Genomic DNA, 14,820 nt, shown 5'->3' on the forward strand with positions numbered 1-14,820 from the left:
CCTCGAATATTTTTATTGATATATTTAAATTTTACTAGTCATGAAATATTAATTCTATATATCTTTTTTTGTTTAAGTTTTATTTCTAAAAACAAAAATTAGAGAAAAATTTTTTTTAAATAATAAGGACATTTTTAAGAACATTAGGAAATTGAAAAATAAATAATTAAAAATTGAAAACTCTATAAAACAATAAAGTTAATATAATATATATTTTATATAAAGATATATAATTAAATTTTAAATAAATTTTAATTGAATTTTAATTGAATTTTAATTGAAAAAATGTCTTTCGATTGATCTTATCCCAATCAAAAATTTCAATATTATTAATGTAATATATTAATAAAATAATAAAAACATTGTTTTAATTATATCAGAAAAGTTTATTTCTTTGCAATCTAATTCTTTAAAATGAAAATATTAAAATTTTTTTAAATATTCATTCTTTTCATAAAATATTTTTAAAAATATCTCATTATGTTAAAATATTAAAATGTTAACTCTTTTAAATAAAGACTCGTTTTTCTTAAATTTTAAATCAAATCAAATTAGAAGTTAATTCGAAGTTAATTTGAAGTTAATTAATATATGATTTATTTTCATGATAAAAATTTGTCTTGGATAAGTATGCAATCAGGTATAAGTCAATTTGATAAAAGAATTTATAACATAATAATAAGAAGAATAATTAAAAATTAAGAAAAATTACAAATTCCATACTTTTTATTCAAATCGAAATCGATACCATTCACAATTATTATTGAACATTAGTGAACATTAACCAATTTAACATGAAATAGAATGACATAAGAAATTAGAATAATAATATTCTGAAACACTTATCTATTTAACTTATTATTCGATTTTATTATGAGAATTCTACTAATTATTCCTTGAGGTTTTATCAGTTATATTATATAAAATTATTATATAAAATATTATATATATATTATCAATATATTATATAAAATTAGGTAAAATATAATAGGAATATATTACAAAGAAATCTTGAATACAAAAATAAATGAAAAAAAAATCGTTTTTCAGTTACTCACAAATAGATTTTAGTTCATTTAAAAAAAAAAAATTGAAGTCGAAAAATTTTTTATATCAAAAAAAAATGCTTGAAATACCAATAAGAACTATAAAATGACTAAAAATAAAAAATTATATTTAACATTTTTAAATTTTTAAAATATATTAAATTATGTAATATAATATAATATATAATATGACTCCTAATGATTCTCAAAAGTTCCAAATAGTTCCATAACAAAAAAAAGAAACAAATCATCCAAAAAAAAAGAAAAAAGGAACAATAGATAAAATTCTTTGGAAGACATTTTTTAAAATAAGATAATTTTTCAAAATAAAATAGAAAATTATTGTTCACGAATTTTTAACATACAAAAAATATCCAGATTAATAATTTCTTAACGTTTTTGAAGTCACGAAATATTTTTTATTATAAGAAAAACTTATAGAACATAAAAATCATTAAGATTATAAAACTAATAAATATTATTATGAACATATTTTTATTTCAATTGATAATAATTGATGATTATATCAACAACAAGTGCTTATGAGTGTATGAATCATAGATATATAAATATTAGGTGAAATGTAATAATCAAAGTTTTTTAAAAACTATCTTGAAAACTAAAATCGATCATCTATTTATTTATACAGACATAAGAAAAAGTTAATAAAAATATATTCTTTATTATATATTTTAAGTTCATCGAAATCCGTAAGGAAATAAATTTTGATAAATTCATCATAATCTTTTACCAAACATTACAGAAAATATTAATTAATATATATATTTTTAATTTTGAAATAATATTATGAAATAATTAATAATTATTATGAAATAATATAATTATGAAATAATAGCAATAATGTTCCGATAAACATCAATTAAAAACTGTAGATAAATAAATGATAAATTTTATAAGAAATATAAATAATTATATAGAAAATAATATACTTTTCAATGATCTTAAAATATGTTGAGGATAATATTTTGAATAATTTTTCTTTTATAACTTAAGCATTAATTTTAATTTTAATTTTTTTATATTTTTATTATTAGTTTTAGAGATATATATATATATATAACAGATTTTTAATATTTTTTTTAATATTTAATATTATAAGAATTATATTATGTATTTATATTATGTCTTTTTTAAGAATTTAATTTAGGTTAAGTTTGAATTAGATTAAATTTACAATATTTAAGAGATAATCTAATTTTTTCACGCTATTTCTTGAATATTTTGCATAATTTTTCCAAAAATTATGATTATATTATATTCTATAAATATAATATCATAATATATATAATATAATATATCTAATTCTACTGTCATAGATGGGCATATTATATAATCTAAAGTTTATCTAAGTCAATCTAAGTCAACTGCAATTCAATAGAAAATAATCTAAAATTTTTTCATTTTTTTAATATTAATTAGATTATCTATGTCCAAATAAAAGAATAATATAACTTAATTCAAATCCAACATTTTGATCTCTAAAATATTAAAAAATTGCATAATATTAATGAAAAAAATTTTTATTAATAATTTTCTAATAAATAAGTTTCTAATAAATAATTATTTTGAACTAAAGTATTCTAAAGATTAATTAAGAAAATAACTTTGCAACATATATCAAAGATTAAGATTATTAAAGTTCTAAACTATATATTATGATATGAATGATATGCAACATGTATTAAAAATATTTTTATTGATATCTCAAAAAAGAGCAGAATGCATAAAAAATAGAATAAAATTATAAATATATTCTAATGTTATTAAAATCGGTGAGATGTATTTTTTTCTATATAATTATCAAAATATTGAAAAAAAAATGTAAAAAATAAAAAAAATCGCGATTCGATGTCCCTATTATATTTTGTTAAATTAATGATATATATAACTTTCTTATAAAAAGAATATTTGAAGAATCCTATATGTTTGTTTGTTATTATATTTGTTATCATTAAATACACGAATATGAAAAATTCTTTTTCGTCCATTTGCAATTATTGAGAGCTTATGTTCAACGGCGCAATATATGGCACGTTTCTTGCACATGTCATGATGCATTGGCCAAGATTGTTTAAATGTCAAATGTTTTATCGCCAAATAGATTGTCAGTGCTTGTCCATTGATTGTTCTCCTTATCATTTACCATTTACGATATTAATAAAAAAAATACAAAAAATCATATGAGTATATATATATGTCTTGATTAAATGCAAATCATCATGCAAATCAATGTTTTATTAAAAATAAAATAAAAATATTTTCTTATTTAATTAATAAGAGAGAAGTATTGTGTTTAATTTGAATAATTATTCATGCAATGAATTAAAAAAAAACTTTAAAGAATTAAGAAGAAGAATTATCAAAAAAAAAAAATTAAATAAAATATTTTTATTTTTAAATCCATTATATATATTTTATATGGATAATTGCCAAAAATTAGTGATGGATCATTGATAAAAATGTTGCATTAGTATATAATGTCTTTATAATATGATGAGATAAAAACAACGTATTAATGGTCTTAACATAAAATTTATAAGATATTATGATACACAATTTGCATGTAAAATACAGAAATTTGCATATTTCTATATACAACATTATTTTATTATATTTTTATGTGCAATATAGTACAATTTAAATAATAAAGCATCTAAATATTTGAACATGTTTTTATATTTAACATTATAATAATTTTTGATATTCTTACTAATACTGATATCTATACTAAATGATGCAGAATTATTTTAATTTTTCATTCTTTTGATATGTTTATATCAATTCACAAATATTGAATGCAAAATTTAATTAAGAGCATAAAAAATTATTAAAGAAAATAATATAAATAAATAAATAAATAACATAAATAAAATAATATAAATATTATTAGTCACTATTAATACAAATACACTCATAAAAATTGAATACAAATTTTTGAATAAAAAAAAAAAAAAACTAAAATATAAATAAAAAAAAAAGAAATATATCTTTATCAGATTAATATTGAATTTTCTATTAAAATAATTTCTCTAATATAAGATTTTTTACAAATATTCTAAAAAATTATATGAAAATTTTTACATTTCTTATATTTAGATAAAAATATTGCATACATATACTTGAAAATTCTTATCTATGAAAGACTTAATATATATTAATATATTAATATATGATGTATGACATAATATATGACGTATTGATATAAAATAAATATATTGTTTCAGAATTTAATACCAATAAAAATATCTATTGAAGATTAAATTTATCTTACTTTAATTGTATTACATAAATGAATTTTTTCTAATAAAATAATAAAAAAGAATATAAATAATATAAATATAAAGATAATATAAAATAAAATAAAAAAAATACAAAAATATAAAAGAATAATAAATAAAATATAAATAATACGTTAATAGAAATTTAAAAATCAAAAAGTTATTGATATTAATATAAATTTATATTAATATTTTTATTAATATTAATATATTAATATTTATAAATATTAATATTTATTTAAATTAAATTATTATTGATATTAATATATCATAAAATCATATTACATTCATTGTACTATATATCAAATATATTATTTTTCTATGGAAACGTGTTAAAAAATCGTATATAATTTTTCTAAGAAAACTATGACATTATTCTACTCATATTTCTATTATTAAAAGATAATATATTGTAATATTATATTATATTAGTAAATTATTATTATTATAGATCTATTTAATATAATATATATTTAACATACTGTAATTATTATCATATAATATATATATAATTAATATTATTTATATATATATAATAATATATTATTTATATATATTTATCATTATTTGAAATCTTTAATATTAAAATAATAATTTTTTATCCATTATCAGTTTTATTTATTTATTTAATAATGTTAAATATCATCATGAATAATGTTAGGTGTATACTGGAAAAATTTCTAAATCTAATTTGTTCCAAAATGAAACTCTATATTAAAAAATGTTATCTTATATATTCGATTTATTTCACACATTCAAAATTTTTAAGCTTTATATGAGAAAAATATACCAAAAGTATTAAATATATTTTCGTAAATATTAAAAATCATTTACTAAAAATACTAAAATCTACAATAAATATCGAAATTAATTAAAAATAAACATAATTTAAATACTTTTATCATTTATTATTCAATATTTTATGCTTTACAAAAAAATTATAAAATTCATATCATTATTTTAATGCAATAATAATATAAGCATAAAAAAGATTTAAAAAAAAATCAATATAATATCATAATTAATAATATAATAATTAATAATATAATATCATAATTAATAATATATTAATAATAATATTACCATTTAATAAGATTATTTAATTAAAAATATTCAAAAAATTATATTTTTATAATGAAAAGATTATATATTTTTAAGACTAATTACACATTTATATTAAAATTTGCAAATTTATAGTTATATTATTATTGCATTGGAACAATAAAATATCTTAATGACAATTAAATTAAAAATTAAAAATTATGAAATTATGAAATTATGAAATTAAAGTTAATATATAATATAATATATCAAATATTAATTATCAAATATTTAGTATAACAAATTAATATTATTCATTAAAAAAAAGTATATTAAACAATTTTTAATGAATCAAACAAATTGATCTATTATTTAAAATCATGTAAATTAATATCGAAATAAAAATTGAATAAAATAATTGGAATTGAACATGTTGATTTGTAAATTGTTTAATAATCTATTTTGAAGGACAATATAAAATTACAATATAAATACAATATAAAAAAAATTATCATCTTATTATTAATCTTTATTGAAAAAAAAGTAATATTTTGCATTATTCCTTAATAATAATTATATATTAAATAAAATATAATAATATATAATCAATTGTCAAATTTACAAAAAAAAAAGTTAAATATTAATTTACAACTGAGTTTTTCTTATTTTCAAAAAATATAATAAAACTCCATTTATATGAATAAAATTTATATGATTATTTGAATTTAATTTCTATTATCTGAATTATTCCTGAATGTCATTCCATTTATATGTCTTTATAATATAATATAATTAAAAATGTACATAGTATCCTTATAAAATAAATAAAAAATTAATATATTAAACATTAGACTGTTATTATATTTGCAAAACTCTTTTTATATATTCTTTTTATAATAATAACTTCTTTTTATAATATTGTTTGTAATTATTAATTTAATACATTATTATGTGTTTTAGAAAAAAATATTTTATAAAATATTTTTATATGAACATCAAGTTCTATTAATAAGAAAGAAAAATCAAAACTGGTAAGAGAATTAAATACATTCCCATAATAAACAGCCTATTATATGAATATTTATTTATTCTTCAATAAATTCATATAAATGAAGTTCTAATAATTATCGCATTATTGCAATCTAAAAAGTATATTCAAATATTATATAAAGTTATATAAATTAAATAGATAATATAATAATAATAAAATAATTTTTATATCTAAATTTAACAAGAATACGTCTTTATTTAATTTATTAAATTAAAAATTAAATGAAAAGATCATCAATTTCTATCAAACATTCAACAATTTACACGTCTTCTAATAATGAAATTTGCTAAATAATATAATTAAAATTCGCATAAATATCGAATATAAACACAGATATTCATGAACGATGGCGGTCAGCAATAATGCAAATATTCAATATCAATAAAAATTCCTAACTTCGCCGATTATCATCATATGATTTTATATACTACTTTATATAAAATAAATGAAATGAAAATATATAAAAAAATGAATGTGTTTTTTTTTGGTTAAAATAAAATTTGATTTACAATTAAATTAAAAAGTTTCAATTCATCATTCAATTCCATAATTGAACTATGTTATGATAGATCTTGATGGAGTTATGAGTTATTACACAAGAAACATCAAAGAACATAGATGATTTTTTAAATTTCTAATATTCTACTTTTAATAAAAAATCCTAAAGCAAAAAGATACAAAAAAATTTTTAATTAAAATAAAAATATAATTTTTAATTTATTTTCAAGCATGATGATTTGTATTATACTTTCTTAATCAAAAGTAATAATACAAGAAATTCTTTTTTTCTCAGAATCACTGATAATTGGCTTATACTGGGATTTACTTTAGTTATGATGAAACGTAATAATATGACAAACAATTATCAACTGTTGATTAAAAAAATGAAAAAAAGAAACGAAATCAAAAATACAATATAAAAATTTTGAATCCTCAATTTTTTATATTCTTTTATTTTTATTACTTTTTCAATTATATTTTTAATCTTTCAAAAAAAATTTTAAAGTTTTTCATTCACGAACTATATAAATATTTTAACAATGAAATGTATATATATAAATAAGATTTATACGTTGATTATATAAATAATAATAATAATAAATAATAATACTAACAAAAATAATAATTATTTATATAATCTCTTCGCCTTAATAAATTCGTTTATTTAAAATCTTCTCTAAATTGATCAATTAACCAGACACTATTTATGACTTAATTAATCATTCATAATAAAAGATGTTAATTACATTGCTTCTTTTAAGTTTTAATCCTAAGAATTTTAATCTAAATAATCTTAATTCTAAAGAATCAATTAAAATATTGTTAATAAATATTAACAATTAACAATATATTAACAATAATATTATTTATATAATTAAATACTATTTATTAATAATAATGACAGAAAATTTTTAATTCTTTAACATTTTTAAGATAAATTTTTTTTTAATAACGAGTTCATTAGAATAGTATGAATTATAATAAATTTAAAAAATACATTGAATCTAATTTTGATTTAAAATGATTTTAATTTTATTTGTAATGAATCTTATTATATAATTGTATTGAAATCTTATTATTTTCTAATAGATCTTATTACATATTAAAAAAATCGTCAATTCAATAATTCTTGAAAAATTTACTTGTTAAACAAGTAATATTTAATGTTGATTTTTGAAAAAATTAATTTTTAAATCTTAATAATATTTAATAATATTTAATAAACCAAATTGAAAATGCATTAGAAAATTTTATTGCAGAAAATAAAAAATCGTATATATACAAATGAATAATAATTATTAAATTTTAAATGATAAATTATTAAATTTTAAATAAATTTTAATAAATTTATGTTAGCTACGAAATGCGTAATAAACATTATAAACGTACAATAAACATTAAAGAAAATTTCTTGACTGAAATAAATAAAACTTCTTAAAAAAATTTATTTAGATTAATAATAAAAAATATAAATATAAAAAATATTCTTCTTTGATTTTTTAGTTTAATTCACTGATAAAGATTTTTTTTGTTATAAAATTTTATTAAATATTATTAAAAAAATTAAAAAAATTTTATTTTTATTATTATTTTATTATTATTTTTTATATAAAAAAATATATTATCACACAACATTATATATGATTTATTTTACACAATTTATTTTATTTAAAATAATCTTTTATAAGAATAAAATATACGAAGATTTCAGCGAATTAATATAGATTATTATAAGATTATTATATTAATTTATGTAATTATTTATCTCCATTGAAATATAATGCAAATTTTTTATGCCTGGATTGCAATGAGTCAATAAAATTTTAAATCCATCAAGCTATAGTCAAATTGACTAATTTATAATTTTCTTATATTTTGTTATTAAAATTATTAAAATCATATATATTATTTTGACAAAATTAATTGATTTTTTCAAAAAAAAGCTTAGAACTATAGATTTATATCTAATTATTTTTATAATACTATATATATATAATAGATTACTAAAATGTTTTGTTCAATTTTTATTAATTAATGTATTAAGTTAAAAATATAATAATATAATAAAAATATATTAAAATTGAAAAAATTATATTTTTAAAATTAAAAATAAATTAAAAATAAAAGTAAATTAAAAATAACAATACAAATATATGTTCTATATCTCTTATACCATAAAAATAAATAAATAATTAAATAAATATAAATATAATTAATAGATATTATTATATCTAAGTATATTTACTATATCTATGTATGTCAAACATAAATATAAGCGTTAATTAGTTATTTCTATCATACATTCTATAATTCTAATCATTTTTATAAAATATTTAAATAAATATTATAGGTCAATAATTTTAATATTCATTATCTTTTCAAAAGTAAAAAGTAAAAATAAAGATTTTAAAAAAATTCATTTAAATACATTTAAATAATATTTATATCAAAAAATGAAGAATAATAACAACTTACTTTCTCGAGGTCAATTCAAAGTGTCCAGATATATAAATGGATACTGGTAACCCATAGATGATGGCGGCTGTCAATCGGTCCGTGAACACGTGCAACGGTCGGCTGCTTCCGCGCGACTGAAACGGGATCGCGATACTGAGAACCAAAGCCAACTCGAAGCCAAGACTATTTGCTATTCGGTACTTGCTGCTGCTTGTCTCCCAGTCGATGTCATTCTTACCTCTCCTCGATCATGAAACGCTCCAACAACCAGAGCTGAATTTCGTCCGTAACGTGAAATGTGTATATAAAGTATTAATATATTTGTGGAATATCTTTGGAATGCTGCTTCTAAAGATCAAAACAAATACAAAAATATCGGTTAAAGCTTATTTATTAAGTTATAAGCAATTAATGTTTGAATTAGATGAATTGAAAACATAATGAAATACTTATGATGGAAATAAAGTTATTTCATTCTAAATATATCTCATTTCATCTAACGCAATTTCGATTATAACTAACATAATAATTTACATTTTTGCATATCAATTTTTGTTTATTTTGGTTTTTAGAATCGATCTTCTAATATATCCCAAAATATATTAATATTCTATATATTTACATATACAGTAATATATTGTATATGTAACAAGAGACTATATACACACATCTCTTTGACTAGAGTCGATAAAAACGTTCACTCGTTGAAAAATTAGTTCCGCAATACTTCAAGGAAGTCACAGTCAGATTTTTTTATGTGTACGTACATATACGTATATATATAAATGTAGATTTTTAGAAAATTTTTAGAATTTTAAATTCTTATTTTATATGTAAGAAATAATTGATATGGTGAAATATATTAAATACTTATTAAAATTCTAAAATTATATAAAAAGATTGAAATTTAAATTTATAATTATAACTTTAAAATTACTGAAATATTTGAATCATATATTAATCAATGAAAAAATAACAATTTTCATAACATTTAAATATTTATTTCAGAATTTTATAATAATAATTAAAAAATAATCTGTAGTAGATATGATCATATAATTATTGAATATAATCATTTGAAAAAGTCAGAATGTTATATATGACCTTGTTTCTTATTACATACTTCATATATATATGAATATACAGTTCAATAAACATTTCGTCAAATAGATATAATCAATAAATTTTAGAGATGGATATAAGCTTAATCTTTTTATCTTATTCGTTCATAAAATAAAAAAAATTAGAATAAATAAAAAATTTTAAGAAAATGAAAAACAAAATTTTTATTATTATTGCATTAATAAAATAATTAAATTCCTCTGAAAAAAATAAAGTTAAAATATAAAAAATATGATTTAGATAAACGAAAATAAAATAATCATTCTTTTATAATTATTCTTAATTATTTTTTTATAATTATAAAATATGTTCTTTTATAATTATAAAATAATTATTTTTCTATAATTATCATTATAATTTTCTTTCTATATAATTTTTAACAAATGTATTTCAAAGGAATTTCAATTCGAACATGCATTGTTTTATTGACAATATTTAAGATATAGTATAATAAAGATGTAATATGAATTTGAATTCCTTATTATTTGCACATAAAGTAATAATTCAATACGATTATTTTTCGTGCAAAATAAGTTAGAACATTGAACTAACTAAAAGGATTTATTTGAAGGATTTATATCGATTTTTTTTAAGATTTTATTTCTAAAATCAATATAAATATATATATAATTTTATGTCAAGTTTATAATTTATTCAAGTCGACAAAAAAGTATATTAAATGTTTACAGAATTTTTAATGAGACTGATTTTTTTCTATATTCAATTTTTTTTTCAATTTTAGTTCAATTTTTTATTACTGATTTTCTACGTATTTATTTTATTATTTTTATATAAATTATGATTTTATAAATTATATTTTCTGCAAATATTTCCGCAATTATTTTTGTATAAATTATATTTGGAATAATTGTTTAATTTAATAATTTCATTCAATTTTAACAATATCATTTTAATTTATTTTTAAACTTATATTTCATCACTAAAATCACTAAAACAAGATTTCAATAAAAAAAGAAGATTTCAAGAAGAAAAAATATTATATTTTTATTCATTTAAATTAAAAAAAAATTTATATATATTTAATTGTATGATTTACATATACTATTATATAATAAAATATATCGATATATCTATTAAATTCAAAGATCGAAAATACTCAAGCAGATAAAATGACTAGAAATATATATATAACATTTTTATAGAATGACCTTACATTCTAAAACTACTAGTCATAAATGAATGCAAAATATTTGTGCGATATATTTCATTAATTCCTAAAACTTTGGTTATTTGTTAGAATCTGAGAAATATCTATTAAATTAAAACGAAGAAAGGAAATATAACAATAAATTAATTAAAAGATGAAATTATATATTTCAAAAAAAAATATTTCAAATATAAATATCAATAAATTGTAAATAAATATAACTAAACTAAACTATAAGTATCAATAAATTATACTAATATTATTTTCTAAATTTTTGTTGTGAGACAATTATATTTGGAATAAATTATATTATATTAAATTATATACAATATAAAATGATATATTAAAATATAATATAATATAATAGTTATTAATAGAGATAGTTATTAATTATATGATTACAATTTAATCATACAAATTTAAAATCAAACATTATACATATATAATTGTCCATGGAAAACTCTGATATTTTTCATAAAAACGTGAAAATAATTATCTCGATTTACTATAATTGATTATTTTTGACAGATTAATATCAATGTCACGATCAATAACATATAGTATGATTAACTTTAAATTAACTTTAATTGATAAAATTGAACAATGCTAATTTTTTACTGTCAACTTATGAATTTAATTGAGATTATTATGTATATGTATAAATAAATATTATCATATATATATTTATAATATATATGTTATATATATATATATATATATATATATATGTTTTACGGATATAAAACTGTCTTTGCGTAAAACTGTCCTTGCATATAAAATAAATATATAATGATCCAATTCTATTTATTTTATATTATTATTATATTATATTATTTTATATTTAAATTTTTCTAAACTCACTAGATCCTTTGTTCTAAGGATCCTTATAAAGATCTTAAAATTAATACACTTTTATTTTACGAATTATTAATAACGTATTTTCGATTGAAAAAAATCTTTCTTCTAAGTCTCGTAAAAAATACAATTGCTTTATCTTTTTATCTTCTAATTCTAAGTTCTGTTCCAAATTTTCCATTCTGATGACGTAGTATTTGTTTAAGTAAATTGAGTTTAACTAATAGAGTTCTTTGCTTACTATTATCACTGAATTGTTTATTTATACAAATGTAATTTTTGATAAAAAATTATTTATTGGAAATTTCCTTTTATTCTTTTAATAACAAAATATTAATTTATAAATTATTAATTTATAATACCGTTCGTTCAAAATTTAATCCAACTTTTAAAATATTAAAATACATATAATTATTTATATATTTATCACAATTCTTTATTTATCGTTTGTCAGAAATTTAAAAAAATTTTCTATTATTAAAAAAATTTTAGTTAAATTATTTTCATATTATCCTTAATTTATTATTAAGCATTCTTCAATTTTTTATCACAAAAAAATATAATTTTGTATTAAGCATTTAAAATATCAATAGCTTAAAAGAATAAAATATATTCTTTTTTTATCTATAAGGAATGAAAAAAATTTAAAATAATAAAAATATTTTTTTTATATATCTAATAGAAATAAACTATTTTTATGATATCTTAATGGAAAATTGTTTGTCACGGAAAAATATTTCGACACTAGTAACCAAAATATCGAACCTTGAAATAATATAATATACATATAAGCTTATATAAATTTAGTATTCATATTTAATTTAATAATATTCTAATTTATTAGTTAAGATTTTAGTTAATTATTCACTTATCTATAGTCTATTAATTATAGTTTAAAATTATTTAAAATTATTTATTTCGTTATTTAATAAAGCTATTCGTTATTTAATAAAGTATATTCATTTTACTAAGATTTCTATCAAGAATAATTAAAATTTTTCATTATAATATAAAATAAATTTACATTAAAACATAACTTTTTTCAATGTATTTTTGATACATTTTTTAATTACACGAAACATAATATATGAGATTTCTTTGAAATATTTTTACATAACATTGTTATTCAAGAATTGTCTGTTATGAGAAAAAAATAATGTCATCTTTAACAACATATCAAGAAAATTTTAATTAAATTTTATTATATTACCAAAGATTGAACAGCTGAATCATGAAAATTTTCCACTGTAAAATCAATCTAGACTGAGATGACAAACAATGACTAATGCACATGAACCATTTATTATCAATACATTCATTTATTTGCATTTATTGCATGATTATTTTACTTCAAATAAAATATAATAATATGGTGAGACTATCTTTTTAACTATCTTTCATTATTTTTGTTTAAAATTTTATCGTATTGTACAAAAAAATTGCAATATATAAATATAGTTTCAATATACATATATAATTATTTTTATTTTATTATGCAGAACTGATATAACATAGCCATGAGCAAAGTAACATTTTAATTTTATTTTGCGTTTTTAGGCTACTATTTAGGGAGTAGTGCTAAGATGATCTCTCTCGGAAGAGAATCTAAAATAACTAGGTCTCTTGCTAGGTTCTGGTCACTGACCGACAGATTTTACGATCTCTGATAATAAAAAAAATAAATATTTATAAATATTATTAATTATTATATTATAAATATAATTATATTATAAATATTATTATTAATATTATAATAGTATATTATAATAATAATTATAATAATAATATTATAATAAGTATATTATTTAATAATTATTTAAAAAAATAAATATTTTAAATATACTTTTATGTTAATTATACATGTTTTTCTAAAAAACATAAATTATTATTTATATATATATATATATATATATTCTGGTTTTTGAAAAAAATTTCATTGAAAACATCATTCATTATAAACAAAAATATAATATAGTAAGAATAATAAAAAGAAATTTGTTTAAACAATATTATTTATTTTTAAATGAAATTAAATATAAAATATATTTTTTTATAAAAAATATTTATATATATATAGTAAATAGATATATAATTTTAATTACTTGAAATAAATTCTTATTTAAAAATAAATATAAATAACCATTGATTACATTTGATTAATTAAAATCCACGACAAATATAAAAAATAAGATCATATTTTTTGTGAAAAATATTAATCTATTTTAATAATAAAATAAAATACATCAAAAAACGTTTTATTTTTATTTGATTTCAATTTTT

At 16.0% G+C, this 14,820-nt stretch overlaps 1 protein-coding gene across 2 annotated transcripts in view; it reads right to left on the reverse strand.

Moving 5' to 3' along the window:
* The window catches only part of LOC122719675 (proton-coupled amino acid transporter 1), a 60,303-nt gene extending 50,732 nt beyond the window's left edge, over positions 1-9,571 (reverse strand). The window contains exon 1 of one of the 2 annotated variants that reach the window (XM_043945689.1): positions 9,414-9,571. The gene's annotated coding sequence lies outside the window, so the exon portion shown is untranslated. The remainder of the gene's footprint in view (positions 1-9,413) is intronic. The other variant, XM_043945690.1, reaches the window with a different exon arrangement.
* Positions 9,572-14,820: the final 5,249 nt, after the last annotated feature.

This window comes from Apis laboriosa, unplaced genomic scaffold (assembly GCF_014066325.1).
Source record: "Apis laboriosa isolate Shangri-la unplaced genomic scaffold, ASM1406632v1 scaffold93_cov139, whole genome shotgun sequence".
Lineage (NCBI taxonomy): Eukaryota > Metazoa > Arthropoda > Insecta > Hymenoptera > Apidae > Apis > Apis laboriosa.